Here is a 14,646-nt window from a genome sequence, read left to right as displayed (position 1 = left end):
AACAAAAAGTGCCGTATAGGTTCCGTCGAAATGTCACGTGATCTGAAAGCGTTACAGAGTAAAGACGGTTTTACGTAAGACATATTGGCACCGCCATCTTAGGCTGTTAAACAAACGCTTTCTAATTTTTGTATCCTGATACGCGAATTTATATGATCAGGAAACATCGAATGCACCAACCCAACCGTTTTCATGTATATATACATTCACCGTAGCACTGTTCGTTTAGTTGAAGATACAATACTGCAGAGTTAACAGCCCAATATGGCGCCACCGAAATACATCCGTATAATAGTCTATAGAAATTCGGATCAGCATCACATTATCAGTTCATGTAACAGGACTGGGTTTGGAAAAAAACACGTCGTTTGATAATTTTACAAACGCGAGAGAAGGTGAGCGAACTTTTGAGGCAACGCGTTGGACGAGGCGTTTATTTTGTGAGATCTTTGCGTATAACCACGTGTGGGTAATACGAATCTCTTGCTGATGCAAATAAAGTTCAGTGATTACTCGGCTTCTGTGTTCTCGCATAATTCGTGCGTTCCTTCGTCGTGAAACGCGGCGGCACCGTTTCAAAGATATGAAATAGTGCTTATAAATCGCTTATTAAGACGCCCAACATAATGGAATACTATTTGAGTCAGTGCAGTTTTTAAATGTTACGTAATGGTGCGATCTACACTTACTCAATACCCACAAAATGCCGAATATCATTGTTTTGCAATGGTGCCGCGAAAATTTATGGACGTGAATTCGTAGTGGCGTCTATTCCGTTTCTCGGGACACAATGAAAGCGTCAGGGATGTTCGCTATGTTCCGTATATGTGAATATGCAAATAAACCACTTTTCCTTAACACTGTGACTGTTAAGGAAAGTGTCGTTAAGGCTATTTTCCTATTCATTAGACGAGGCAATTTCTTCGAATCTCTTTTGCAAGGCTAAACGATGGAAAGCACATTACCTCGCAGTGCAGACACAGGTTCCCGTATTCCTGCGAAAAAAAAAAAAAAAACTCCCCATGCCTCACTTTGTAGCTAGCGATGCGTATCTTACGAGATAGCAGACACTTAGGGTAATTAGAGGCATAATTAAGGCGAGCGAAGGAGGAAAAAATATAATAAAAGTCAGCGCCAAAGATGGAACGCATCCAATGTTGCCGCTGACTTGGATTCTGCCCAAATTTTGTAAGTGCCCGCTATAATACAAAATGGCACTCTGAAAAAAAAAAAAAAGGTATGCTCGTTTAGAAGACCCCTTTCGCGGAGTGACCTTTCTGCGCAACGGCCGTTCTCTTCGTTAAGAGTTAATATTTCTCAAGAAGCTGAGCTTAAATATATGGTGTCCTTATTCCCTTGCAAGAAATCTTGCATGACAGTATTTAGTTGCAAACCAATGCTCAACTTCTCTTGGAAACTGCAAAACGTCAGTATAGGAACACAATAGAGCTTCTACAAGGTTGTCACCCCACTGTCCAGTAGCCGTGCGGTAGTCAACTTGGCTGTAGTGCGCTCACTGGCGTCGAACGCGTGACGCCGTCGATGTCTCCTTGGATGCAAGCGTTGGGCACAGACGCTACATAGACCTCGACTGTTGTGACACCTGATGCGCAGCAGTTTAACCACTCTTCGTTCCTTCGCGGCGCTCCTTCCCTCTGGCATCGCTGCGCACCAGGTGTCGCGACCGTCGAGATCGATGTAGCGTCTCCATGCGGCTTCACCTGCCCCAGTTGCCGGTGGCATAGAGTTTCCTACAATACTTACTAGAGGGAGCTCTGGCGCTAGTGTCTATGGGAGCTGCAACGCATGACGCTTCAGCCAGCATGAGAATGATGGGTAGTACATAAATTTGTCTAAACTTCGTTCTTTCGGCTCCGTTTGGCTGTGCGTCCCCTGCATCCGCTTTGTCGCACAACAAAGTTCGGCAAAAGTCAGCAGTTTCACTTCACCACTTTAACTTTTTTAGGCTCACCAAATCAAACCTGGTCACGAAGTTCACAACGGTCTATTCTTTTATCTGAAACGAACGCCAAAACACAGCAATAAACAAAGCCACAAGTACGTTTGAAGCCGCAAGCACGAAGACTAGGCAAATTTGTGTACTACCCATCATTCCCATGGTAGCTGAACGATCGCAGCGCCAGAGTCCCCTCTAGTTAATTTTAGGAAAATCTATGGCCGGTGGCACGCAGCATGCCGTGCAGTGAGCCCACTACCCTCTTCTAGTTCACTGTAACGCAGTGCTGCGGCGAACTGAAGAGGAAGGCAGTCATAACCCCCCGGTGCTGCTGCTGCTCATCACCGCTGCGACAACTGAAGTCCGCTCCAGAGTTAAGTGCGTTTCTTCTGCTAAAATAAACTCTGCAAGCTCATTGTTAAATAAGGATTAGTCGCTTTTAACTAAATTTATTCTTTTCCTAAGCACCCATGCCAAGATCTGGCGTAAAATTTGTCAGTGCCGCTGAAATCTTCTTTCTAAAGCCAGCGGCACATTGATGACCCAGTAAGATAAAATTAACTAACGAGGAAGCGTAATTGATTGGCGTATGTATTTAGTTCATTTCAATGCTTGGTTAGCGCGCAGCGCAAAATTTGGCGGCGGTCGACGTCGTCAGTTCGAATCCCGCTTTTTTATCAGGTTGTTCTTCGTGCTGTGGATTTGGGACAGCCTTACGCTCTCCCACATTAGAGGAGGCAGTACACATAATCGTGAAACGTTTATTTCTGAATCCACGCCTTTGCAATTGTCATTCATATTCTTCTGTAGACACATTTTCTACCGTCAGGCTGTTTGAAGCTACTAAACACATACACGTGTTCTTAGGGGGCGTAGCCAAGGGGGAGGGGAGGGGGCGTCATGGGCAGCTCGAGTACTACAGGGCCTCTAAATAGCCACCGTTTTTACAGCCAACCAGTGTATGGCTGGGCGAAACCAAAGTTCGTCCGCCCTATGTGCACAAAAACTCCTAGCAGGTATGCGCACAAGGAGGTTACAAACTTCCTTGGTATGTGCCAGAGAAATGGCGCAAGCTCCACCACTCACCACTGGTCCACTAAGAACGAAGAGGTCGCCCACGGGCAAAAACACACGCGCCACAGAAATTGGGTAAACCCTACTATATACTGTGCCGCCGGTCCACTTGAAGTGAAGAAGGGAACAGACGGGCGACGGAAAACACCAATTAAGATTTCTGGACAGACGTAACCAATAATTGAGGAAGACTTTAACGAACCGTCGCGATTAGACCAGTGATGAACACCGCGACCGCACGTTTCAGCTTCTCTGCTTAACTGTCCGTATACACGGAGCACTTGGGCGGTGATCTTTTTCTAAACACATACATCCGTGTCGATGTAGTCCTAAATTGTCGCTGACTGCGCGAGTGGAGCCCGTCTGTTTTTAATAGGTTATCGCCGGCTTTACGAAGCAGTACATAGTGGCAAAATTCCATTCCCCTGCAAGGCTCCCCTCCTCACCCTGTACACGATCTCACGCTGACGTAACGCTGCGCCATTCTCCAAACGCATAGAGAGATACGGAAGTCGTTTCCGTACTCCATCCCGTCGTCGTGTGTAATTGCGCGCAAAAGTAGTACAACGCCGACATCATAAAAGCACCCCCCCCCTCTTACCGCCCCTCCCCTTCCCTCCCTTGCACTCCTAGTCGACGCATGCATGCGCGTCACATATATATAACGGGTCGCCGCTCTAGGCCTAAGCCCTGCGGCATGTTTAGCGGTGTTGTTCTACCTGCTCCATTGCTAAGCCTAAATCTAGGCTTAGCCCTCGAGCACGACCACTCCAGCCCGCCTGCCGTTACCGTCGCATTCCTCGCCTTTCCGCGCGCGTTGTCCCGCAAGCTTTGCGGTCGACTCTCGCGAAGGCTTTGGAGGAACGACAAAACTGAAAAAAAAAAGAAAATGGAAGTCTACAGGCGGGGAATGATTTATGGGCCACTATACGTACGCTACCTAACCTATATACTTTTCTTTCGTTTTCTCAGCGATATTTCTCCATTCTCTTCACTTTTTTGCAGCTGCCGTTTCTGCCGGGCGCGCTCGGAAGTTCTCTCTTTCTGACGTCGTGCGTAATAGACGCGGCAAAAATGATCGACTGCCTTCGCAACGGCGCGCCGGCGCGCACGATGCGATGGCCAAGGACGGCGTACCTCTTCCGAGCTCTTTACGCGTGCGGCGTCGCCTTGTAGACCACCGCGCACGACTCCATCTTCTGTAGCTCGCACCGCTAGAAGCGTGTGCTGCGGTGTGTCTATATATATATAGCTTATTCGTTTAAGTAACGCGAGTGTCTGTACAGATGTTCGTTTGGATATACGCACGCAAGCTCGCACGCCGCAGTGGACTAGTGGTTATGGTGCTCGACTGCTGACTCGAAGGTCGCGGCATCGAATGCCGGCCGCGGCGGCTGCATTTCAATGAAGGCAAAATGCTAGAGGCCCATGTGTTTAGATTTAGGTGCATGTCAAAGAACCCCAAGTGGTCAAAATTTCCGGAGCCCTCCACTATACGGCGTCTCTCATAATCATACAGCAGTTAGAGAACGTAAATCCCGAGCAATTAATATTATCGTTTATACACACACAGGAATGCTCAAAGTAAATGTATACGGGCTCGTATACCTTTAGCGATACGCATGTTCGCCGTTAGAGTCCGTCTGTTCCGGTGTTTGATTGAAGCCAGCGCCGAGTAGCTTTGGGTTCTGTTGCCGAGATGTTACCAATGCATGCCGACATATATAGAATCCAAGCAAACCGAGGTATTATCTCGGCAACAGCGCCCAGGGCTTCGCGGCTGGCATCAGTCAAACCAGTCCAGGTTACGCTGCGGAGCGTTCGAGTTAAGCTTGCTGACGGCTGTACGTATGTATATCGTCGTTGTGCGAGGATGCGTATACGCAGAACAAAAATAACGAAGTTACAGCGCGCGCCTATCAATCGAGCTCATATGCGGAAAGCGGCTTCGCGTGTTCCTTTTCTTTATGCGACGCGTACGTCATGGTATTCGAAATCCAACAGGGGATTAAGAAACCTTCAGAAAAGCCTATAAGCAATGGCGGAAATGGATGACTGTCATGCCATTGCTTCGTTGGGTGAGTCGCATGCCGTTGCTTCTTGCGAGTTTCATGTTAACCAACACTTTATTTCATGCGAATGTTTCTTTTTTTTTTTTCAACTCATGATCGGTACCTTACCGCTGTCACTAAAGCGAAAAGTGTAGAACCAGTGTGTTTTGTCAGTTCTGGCACACGGGGCAAAAACCTGGAGAATATCAGAGAAACTCGAGACGTGGAACACCCAGCGTGAGTGAAACGCAAAATGATAGGCGCAACTGTAAGAGAGATGAAGACTGCAGAGCAGAGCAGAGAACATACAGTAGACATAAGCGGGAACTATGCACCTGTGCAGGTCATGTCATAAGGACAGATAACAAATGGTCAGGTAGAAGTTAGAACATCCGAATGGATACCAAAAGATGTGAATCGCGGCCGTGGACGGCAAAGGGTTAGGTGGAGCAACGAAATTAATACATCCAGAGGCATAAATTGAATCGGCTCGCGCAGGACAGGGTCAGTTGGAGCACACGGGAGAGGCCTTCGCCCAAATGGACGTAAGACAGCCTGATCATGATGATGATAATGGTTTTCTATTTCTCAGTGCATAGTTAACTATTATTCGCAGTCTATATACTTCTACTACTCGTCAAATGCTCTATTATGTATTGCGCAATTGCATAACTTTTGTATATTTTAATGCATAGTTTAGCGTTGTTCGTCTGTTTGTACTGCGGGATGCCGTGTCGATGGAAGGACGCATCCCATGCAACATAAAATACAACGACTGTTCATTAGCGTAGTAGCAGCAGCGGGGGCGAGCATAGCGACGCTGCGCTCAGTCGGGTAGCGATGGAATGATAAATTCCGAGCTTGGCAGCTTGGTTTTATAGCCACCGTCGGTGACGTAAGCCTCCAGTGACGCTGTCCTTTATTGGAGTCGTGGTGTAGCATGCAGCCATGTCACGCCGGGCTAGCTAGGCGGAGGCTGCGCCGCTTTGTGCGCAGTGTGTCGCCACAGTACTTTTCCCTGCGCATGATTTTGATTCCAGCGAGATATAATACGTATTTCGACTAAAAAAAGCTTGAGGACGCTTGAGCTTCGCCTTCAAGCGTACAGTGCGAGTACCGGGCCCCGTTTGCGTCGTCTTCTCAATCGCTCGCCAGGCTTCGATTCTCGGTGGACACCTAAATGGTGCCGCCAGGATAAGAGGAACGTGCGTGCGCGTAACATTGGCCGTCTGAAACCTTTGCGGAATGCATTCCTACACTCTTAACCGCGTATCCTCTATGTATACCTTTATCAAAATGTATCCTTTATCCTATAGGTTACATGGGTCGACATTTTTGTGTTTTTTGTCTTCCCAAGTTTTAAAGGTTTACTTGCTGATTCACAGAGGTTACAATCTAAATTTAAAGGTATATGGCTCGTGTATACCTTTAACGGTGACCTTTAGAGCTGATAGAGTCTTCGCAGTATACGTTTAGGAGTTTACATTCAAGGGGCAAGGGTTACAGATTCGGCGAGGGCGATCGGGAAAGGAAATTCTATTGCTCCAATCGCGCGCAAGCAGCCCTGAAATGGTTTGGTGCTTGCGTGTGCTAGAATACTGGCAAGTGCGCCGTCCACGGCGCGCGGCAATGTGGGCGACGTGGTTGTATAGAGCGATGAAACACTTAGAGGGCCATGTCATTCTGAGGTGTTCTGCCGCAACGTTCGCGGTAAGGAGAAAAAAAGTATGGTACCTGCTTCTGTACCTCGTCTCCTGCAATCACAAAGAAATTGTGCGATATGAAGTCTCACGGAAATAACTGCTACAGAGGTTGTTCACGAAGCTGTCTGCTTCGCGATTACAGCACCTCTCTTGCGCTCAGCGCCCTCTCGCGCCACCATGAGTCTCTCAGGGAGCCCACATACAGCAACTATGTTACACCATAGTCTCATCCCACCACCTGACCGTGACGCGCTCGTTGTAGGCGTGTGGCGGCGTGCTCGGTATGATTTTAAAATGCCCGTCAAGCACAAAGACATTTGTGGCGTGTTACGTGGCCGGTGCAATGAGCTCCAATGCGATTGCAAGCAATATATGGTGGTGTGCGCCGTCGACGATGCCGAGGTTCGCGTTCGATGCGACTATTGTGACCACAGCCCCAGCGCCCACAACAGGATTGCTGATCTCGGTAAGCAGTTTTGTTTTGCAGCCGTTGTGCGTTTTCCCTTTTGTATGCCCTGACAAATGTTGTTGCCTCTCGTATACAAGAGTTAGGTAATCTAGTATTAAGATATAAATTTTGTGGCATTATTTTGTTAAAATTAGTGCTCACTTGCAATTGACGGACTTATCACGCGAGCACGTAATACTTGCTTTGTCTGCCCGTTTGAGCTTAGCATCTTTTCGCAACGTTGTTAGGTAAGGAGGGTTACGTACCATGTTCTGGCTGATGTGGCGTTTTGCGGTGTAGTGTTTGTGCTAAAAGCGTTGTCCGCCCCAGGACTTATTCAAACCTCACTCAGGCGCGCGCGAATGAAACGGCGGCTATGTGTTCTCTCGGTGGCGCACTTGTGTGGCCCCTCGCGCTCTCCACGACCACCTTGTTCTTCTCATGTTACCGCGAGCGCAGTCGGAGAACGATGCTGAAATGAGTAGATAAGCATTTACCAGTGCGTTCCTTCATCTAACAACCGAGTCTACGGCTGCAAAGCGAAATAATCGCTTCCAATGCGGTGCACCGAAGCATATATATGGTATAGGAGAATCTGCGTGCATGTGTGAGCTCCTTGATGCTGGTGTTATTTGAGCACACGTACGCCAGATGGCATATGGGCATGAGGCCAGTCGTGGGCTCGTAATCTGCGCTGTGGTTTTTGTGTGTACCTCGCCTCGGGAACACGGCTACACGTGGCTACGCACCTGCGGAGTGTCATTGCATCTAATCTGCTCATGAATCAATGCTGAGTGGTGCGAGAAGTGGGATATCGATGAGGTGCTTCGTGTCCTTTTCACGAATTAAAACGGGCTCGTCCGCATTTGCAGAGCCATGTTCAACCTCGGTGTGATTTGATTGACCGTGTGCTCCGCTTGTACCGTCCTCCAGGCTCATATACTGGTTGGCGTGCGCAGTGAAACCCTGCGTATTTATTATTAAAAAGGCACTGAAAAAAAAGGAAAGAATTTTGCACCTTGTGTTTTCTGGTGCTAACGGCCCATTTATCACGGCCGGAAAGCTCGTTTACTTGAGCGTGTGATGGTTAATAATTGGAAGACTGTTCTGGTGCCCAGTGAAGTTTCGGTTTAAAAGAGCATTGAGTGAGGCGGTACCCAAAGTGCTTTTCGTGTAAACATGGCTGGTTACGTCAGCTGTCAAAACCGCGTTCACATGATCACCGAATTGAAAACTCTTTTCAACCAAGGCTTTCAGGGTGCTGCTATAATCCCCTCTGGTTAGGTATGATGAACTTTATTCGGGTCCTGAAGATCAACCCTAAGTTGACGCAGGCGGCTCCCACGTTGGGACAGAAAGTGGTGTTGGGCGGTATAAAATTACTTAAAAAAAATAAAAGTTTAAGCCCTACCTGCACCGAAGTATAGCAGGCTACCGAATTGGAATAAAAAATGATGAGGACCCACGTTGGGGCAGTAAGGTTTAACCTTACCGCCATATCGTGGGCCTTCTGGACGGCCTGAACTTGATCTGAAAGAGCTCCACTGTGAAGGACTCTTTGCCACCAGTCTCTTTCCTTGTCACAGTCTGTGAAAGCCACAGGACATTGCTAAAGCATGTGATACAGAGTAATGATGCCATTGCACTTCTCGCGATTGATTTGTAACTGTCGTTATGGATATATCTTGCTAATAAAGTTTTATGTTGTAAATATATATGCATCACCCCTCTCCCTTACATTTGCATTGCCGAGGCAAGGACGTCAGCATTTGTACACCCGTGCAAGTCCATTAAGGAGGCATATAAATAAAGAGATAACAGGAAATTAGATAGAGTGGTCAGGTGAGAGAATGTGGTATAAAATGGGTTAAAATCGCAAAGCAATGCTTCAGTTAAAACTATTAATCCGTGAGATTAGTGGCCTTGCTGAAACTGATAGATATAGCAGTTTAACATAATGAGATCTATGAATGGTGCAGTCTCTGACGAAATTTTTTAACTCTGAGTGCGATGTACTGAGCTTTATTTCCCTTTGTGCAGATTACTCTATCCTGAACAGGCTCCACCATATTTTTATGTTTTCATGCTCATTCCCTTCTACTCTTTTCCACAGTGTCTTCATACGGATGCTTTCTCTGCAAAGAAAAATGCAGCGGCACCGACAGAAAAGAAGTATTACTGCTCTCTTGGAGGAATCCAGGCCAGAACTAACAAAAGCGGTGGCATTGGCAGAGTTGCAGGTAGGCTGCAATTTTTATTCAATTTTCATACGAGACGAAATGCTCCCAAAGGGCGTTTATGTTCTTTATCCTTCCATGTCAATGGGGGCCTTAATGGTTTTGTCATATCTGTATTTTTGTGTATTCCAGTTATTGGCTTCGAACAGCTTAAAAGGGGCCACAATCAACTACGAAAGGGTTTTGTACCTCTGAGAGCCACATACCAAGACTGCTGCCAACACCATGTAGACCCCTTGCCAAATTATTTTTTTGGTGGAAGAAACTGTAAGTTTATACTTTATATCAGCGTTGATTTAAAACATCGTAAAGCATCTGTTTCTGAGCAGTGGTGCACAGTAGAGTTGTAAACTCACACAGGAAAATTAATCTTGTGGCGTTGTATTCAAGGCCCGATTGATTTTTCTTTACTCTCAAGGTTTAATATAACATAGGTCTAGCCGAATGACTTGTTTCAAATTCACTTTTTTAAGGCACGTGAAGGGAAAATAAGTGTTTTTCTTGTTTTGTTGCTTGTGCCATAGCTTTGTGCTGAGCTCCACCTGCGCTTTGGGTTCACTGTGGATGAAGCGGAACAACGGCTAAAAAAGGCGGCACAAGTTTTCTCAGAGAAGGAAGGAAGGGAGACTTCATTTTTAGAGCTCTCGAAGCACTTGCAAGGTTCGTCAGAGCACTCACTGATCATTGAGGTATGTTATTTTCTTTTTTCTCTGCCTAACTGTATTCAAAAAGCGTGAAAGACGCACTGATAAGTGCTCATGTGTCAAATGACGTGCGAAAAATAGACTTGGACTAATGCTGAATGTCTAGCAAATGGCTGCATTTAGTATATAACACTCTTTTTTGGGTCTTTGATGATTCGAATTACAGGCTGCTCTACCGACAGAAATAAACAAATGCTGCACCACATGTATACGTATACAAGGACCAAGCTTGGGTGTATGGAGGCAGCAAGGAAGAAATAATTCACCTGAAGGAACTGAACATTGAGCGTGCCGTCGTCATATGCTTTCTCATATACTATCTGAAAAACCTCATGTACCCGTCTGCTTTTTCGCAGACCCTAAATATGGTCCAAAAACTTTTAAGACCTCAAGAACCTATCCTACGTGGGCTTATTTCAAACCTATTGAAGTGTTTCTTGGTGCTTTTGAAGAAAAAAAAGTCTGATCACTATATATGCAATTGGTTGGTCAAACTTTATTGCCAAATATTATTTGGGCAGATGTTTGGAAGTTCTCATATAAATATTTTTCCAAGAAAAACTTTTCAGTTACGTATAGCTGAATGACTGTATATTTTTGCATTTTAAATAAAGTGCTTCATGCTTTTTGTTTCTCTAATTCGTTTAATTTGCTTTGCATCCGGACGAATGTCTGAGAGCCTATGCTCCGGCATGAACTGTTCGGCTTTGTGTATGCCAAACAATTTCACATATTTCTCACAGAAATTACCATGCACACGCAGGTTTTATAAACATTTATTGATTAGAAAATTTGTGTACCACTAAGCTAAAAAGCATGGTAAGCCGATACGCCTGTCTTTCTTTAAGGGCACTTTTATTTTCCAGGTGAATGAAAGGAAAATTCAGTTTGCTGAATGGAAGGAATATGAACCCACAACTTCTGCATGTCCCGTGTGATGTTCTTTCTCTAATGAAAGAGTTTTGCACGAGGCATGCAGAGGTTGTATAAGGTTAATTCCGTGCAGTGGTCTGCTGTATTTGTCATAAAAGTTACATGTGAAGGTTTACTGTATAACCTTTCAGTTTAGAAGTTTTTCAAATACCTATACGGACACAAACACGCTATACCTCTAATAAAAGTTACAATTTTAGAGGTTGCTAGTTACCTTTTGCTTTAAAGGTTTCTCTGTGACTTATAAAACTACCGTGACCTATATGGTAGAAGTTACCATATTAAAAGGTAATGCATAACCTTTAAATTAGACAGATACGAATCTTAAAAATGTATGCCTCTACTAAAGGTTACGCGGTTAAGAGTGTACAGAAAGCGCAGTTGTGTAGTGTCCACTACGCTATAATTCATCATATTGTGAGAAACAGCGAAGCGCCCACTACGCGTTCGTATAGGGCACTACGGGCAGCAGCACAGTTCTTTAATAGTGTTGCTATATGAATAATTATACCTGAGCGCTTTGTAAAGGATGAACCTTTTAACTACCCACTCGTTGCGCAATTCACATGGTGTGACGCCTGTTGCGATTTTACTCTTCTGCAACGCAATATATTAACATGTGTTAGCGGGACTCCTCGCACTGTATACATGATGCCAGTATGGGGTTCTATTTTTCGAAGCAGCTTTAATCCCTGGCGTGAGTCTTTGGTAAAACTGCTGTCTGCCACGCAGAGAGCCTTGGTTCGATTCCTACACAATGCCAAGATTTTTATTTAGTTGCATTTACCTCGATATTTCGCTCGCTACCAACGACGCCGACACCGTGATTTCTGCGACATGATCTCTTTAACGCTACCGCGTTAATATATATATTTTAACAGCCGCATAAGAAGTACAGCGGATGAATTCTGATTATTAAAAAAACAGGGCACTATAAACCAGTAAGGGCGTTTTGACGACATTATATTATTGTAGTACTTTCCCCTTCAACTTTTAAATTAGTTACTTCTTGGGCACCAGCTGACGTAGAAATCATCACAATACAAAATGCTCCGGCCTCCTCTGTTCCACGGAGGATCAGTTGGGCCTTTTTTTTTCCCCGCAATATAAGTTCCGCTACTGTACACGTGACACGTGGTGCATTGTTGACTGCAAAACTTGAAGCCGATGGCCTTTACAATAATATATAAAGCTCTCTCAGAGCTACCAATATCGGCGCTGTTATGTTATGCAGACAGGATGCCTCGAATCGGATTACTCGGCTTATATACGGGCCTGTGAGTTTTCTCCCTTCTGCTCACTAACTGACGAACGTTGTTTGAAAGGAGCGATGAAGTTCGCAAGTCATCCTGGGGAGTTCATAGACAAATGCTTACGCGACCTACAGATATACCGGTAAAATACACTTTGCTTGTACCTACGCTACAGTGACAGTCTGCACGGCGTTTAATCGGTTAAGCAATGAGTCGTCGAGCCACGGTGTTTAACACGACACAGGGCAACATATGGGACTTAGTGTCAGAGGAGGGGATGGGGTGTGTCTCGTCGGGCCTGGGCCCTTTCACGAAACTCTAATACAGTGTAATGTATAACGCTTAAATATTATATAATGCAAATATAAGGGGCCGTGTACCTTCCCGTCTGCCGATCAGCAAGAGATAGAGAACACAGAAATAGAAGCTGCCCTCATTTAGTAACCCCTCTCCCCCCTGCACAATAGCGAGAGATCACTCAGTTTGTAGAATGAAGACTTCGTTTTCTTACACTCACAGTGGGTTCGTATGCAATTACTTCCAAAAGTAGGGATTCTTCAGGAAAAAAAAAAATAGCAAGGCCTCGTACATATAGTGCTGAACTAAACGTAACAGTTCGTGTCATAACGCACTGTAACCGATTGTTAAGTATTGCACCACGATGTCTGAGGAGACTTTGGACGTGGTGCTCTTTATCGCTTCCCTTACTTAAGGTCGAATCCCGCAACAGAAAAGCTCCTTTCTTAATTATATACGAGCACGTGTATTTGTCAGAAATATTGTACTTGTAAATTTTCCTCCTTTTCAACGGTGTGGAGAAAGACTATTCTAAATTTGTACTGAAAGATCTGAATCTATTGCAGGGTTGTTTAAATGTTGACGGAAAAGCTGCGCAATCAACCGTCAAATAATCGCTTAAAAAAAGAAGAGGGAGAGAGAGAAGAGAACCTTAACTGGCGCGTAAATTTTCCACGGAAACCGCAACGCACACGACATATCGCCTAAGAACGAAACTTGATCCAAGCTGTTGAGACTGTCTCTCCGCACCTAAACTTCGCTTTAATAATACGTGTCGACATGCACGCATAACCGCGCACTGAACAATAGAAGGATCGTTCCAATAAAAAAGCCTTAATCGACCCGTAATCTCAACAATAACCGCACAATGATCGGGCGGCAACAATTGTATGCTCCAAGCAAGCTCCAACCCGAACTCACCGGTGAAGAACACTGCTTCGCTTCCAGCACGGCGGCCGGGGTTGGTTCAAGCGCACTTCCAGAGCTCGCTTGTTTGAGCTCTCGTTTTTATCCAGGCCGTAGTCCTTCCTCTGTTTCGGCGTTCACGAGTCGGACACACACAGCCAACGCCGCCGTCCAAGATTCACCACCTCCTCAAACGAACTGCAGCAAAGTTACCACTCTGAGCTCGTCGGAAATCCTCAGGCGTCCTCAACACCGGAGCGTAGTCCAAGAGAAACGGTATATCCGAAGCCGCACGTGGAGCTCCGACGTTGCAGCGATGACTGGGGAGCACACGCGCGCGCAGGTTGTAAGTGGACGAGGGGGGTCTTCGCGGGGGACCGCGTTTCCGCGTTTGGGACGTCCGAAACGAGGCGATCTCTTTCCCCCCCTCCGCTTCGGCTTCTCCGGTAATAGCGTAGTCCCGGTTTGTGCGGAGCTCGTTGCAGCAGCGGAGGGCACACGCGAGCGCCTCTTCTTTCTGTTCCTTCCGCGCAGAGAGTGCGATCGACGCGACGGCGTCTGCAGCTCGTCTGACGACGTACGGCGCGTGGCGGTGTAGTTGCGTCTTATAGAGGGCGGTGGTCAGCCAATGGCCGCCCTCCGGCTGCGTGACGTCGTAACGGGAAAGGCGGGGCGACCGGTGGGGGGCTGGAACGAACGAGATGGGGGGGGGGGGGGATGCAGGGTTGGTAGGCGAGAGAAGGAAGTACGAATCGAAATAAAAGAACAAGGCGATGAGCTTCACTCGCCGCTCGATTTCTTCCTCCTTTCGTGATGTTGGCTACCTGCGCTTTTCTTGGTTCTTATTTAATACTCCTCTCGCAGTTCGCGCTCACTTGCGGCCATATTTTTTGTTGTACTTTGCGTTGTTTCACGGCTGTTACTTTCATCCATTCACCTTTATTCTTTCTCCCCGCATTTACGTGTGGCGAGGCTCGAAGCACCGTGCAGTGGGAACGAATGTTGCCTTTAAGAGTCTCCCGGCGTGTGCCGCTGCAGCTAAGTGCGAGAGCATGTCTTTATTCTTTTTCTTTCTGAATCAAA

At 46.3% G+C, this 14,646-nt stretch overlaps 1 protein-coding gene across 1 annotated transcript in view; it reads right to left on the bottom strand.

The window, feature by feature from the left end:
- LOC119374712 (transcription factor ATOH8) overlaps window positions 1–14,138 on the bottom strand; it is a 37,747-nt gene extending 23,609 nt beyond the window's left edge. Inside the window, exon 1 of the mRNA XM_037644893.2 lies at window positions 13,579–14,138. The gene's annotated coding sequence lies outside the window, so the exon portion shown is untranslated. The remainder of the gene's footprint in view (window positions 1–13,578) is intronic.
- Between the last annotated feature and the right edge of the window lie 508 nt (window positions 14,139–14,646).

The sequence above is a fragment of the Rhipicephalus sanguineus genome, chromosome 11 (genome assembly GCF_013339695.2).
Source record: "Rhipicephalus sanguineus isolate Rsan-2018 chromosome 11, BIME_Rsan_1.4, whole genome shotgun sequence".
Lineage (NCBI taxonomy): Eukaryota > Metazoa > Arthropoda > Arachnida > Ixodida > Ixodidae > Rhipicephalus > Rhipicephalus sanguineus.
The sequence above is the reverse complement of the archived record's forward strand: the minus strand, read 5'-3'. Positions and strand labels throughout refer to the sequence as shown.